Consider the following 928-nt stretch of genomic DNA (forward strand, 5'->3'; position numbering starts at 1 on the left):
GGGGGGAAAAATGGGGGAAAAAATGGGGGAGTGTTTAAGCAAATAAGGAGAAATATATATTTTTAGCCTGAGGTCAAGAAGATCGTGGCTGGGGAGTCCAACTTGGGTTCTTCTACTAACCTCTCGATACCAAAAAGTCCATCTTAGATTATATTACAAAGAACGTAAAGAATTAGCGGAACCCCCCCAAAATAATGGTCATGCTTTTGGTCACCTGGCCTGTTTGGAACTGATTAGCTTGGTATCTTTTAGGCCATTAGGTTAGGAAACTCCAATGAGGTCATCGTTTTGGCCGTCGGCTAACACTGGCCCTCTCGCTACTAACAGACAGGGCCGGCCTTTGGGGTGTGCGACCTGTGCGACCGCACAGGGCGCCACACTACAGGGGGCGCCGCCGCCGCCGCCGGGTCCTCCCCCGCCGCCGTCGCCGCGGGGTCCTCCGCCGCCGCCACGGGGTCCTCCGCCGCCGCCGCGGGGTCCTCCTCCGCTGCCGCTGCCGCCGCCGCGGGGTCCTCCGCCGCCGCCACGGGGTCCTCCGCCGCCGCCGCGGGGTCCTCCTCCGCTGCCGCTGCCGCCGCCGCGGGGTCCTCCTCCGCTGCCGCCCCCTCTGCACCTAAATGAAAACGTTGTTTTTTTTGTTGTTGGTTTTTTTAACTTTATTTAATAACCTCCATGTTAAATAAAGTTTTTTTTAACTTTATTTAACATGGAGGATGTTGAATAAAGTTAAAAAAACCAACAACAAAAAAAACAACGTTTTCATTTAGGTGCAGCGGGGGCGGCGGAGGAGGAGGACCCCGCGGCGGCGGCAGCGGAGGAGGACCCCGCGGCGGCGGCGGCGGTGGCAGCGGAGGACCCCGCGGCGGCGGAGGACCCCGTGGCGGCGGCGGCAGCAGCGGCGGCGGTGGAGGACCCGGCGGCGGCGCCC

Source organism: Spea bombifrons, chromosome 8, assembly GCF_027358695.1.
Source record: "Spea bombifrons isolate aSpeBom1 chromosome 8, aSpeBom1.2.pri, whole genome shotgun sequence".
Classification (NCBI taxonomy): domain Eukaryota; kingdom Metazoa; phylum Chordata; class Amphibia; order Anura; family Pelobatidae; genus Spea; species Spea bombifrons.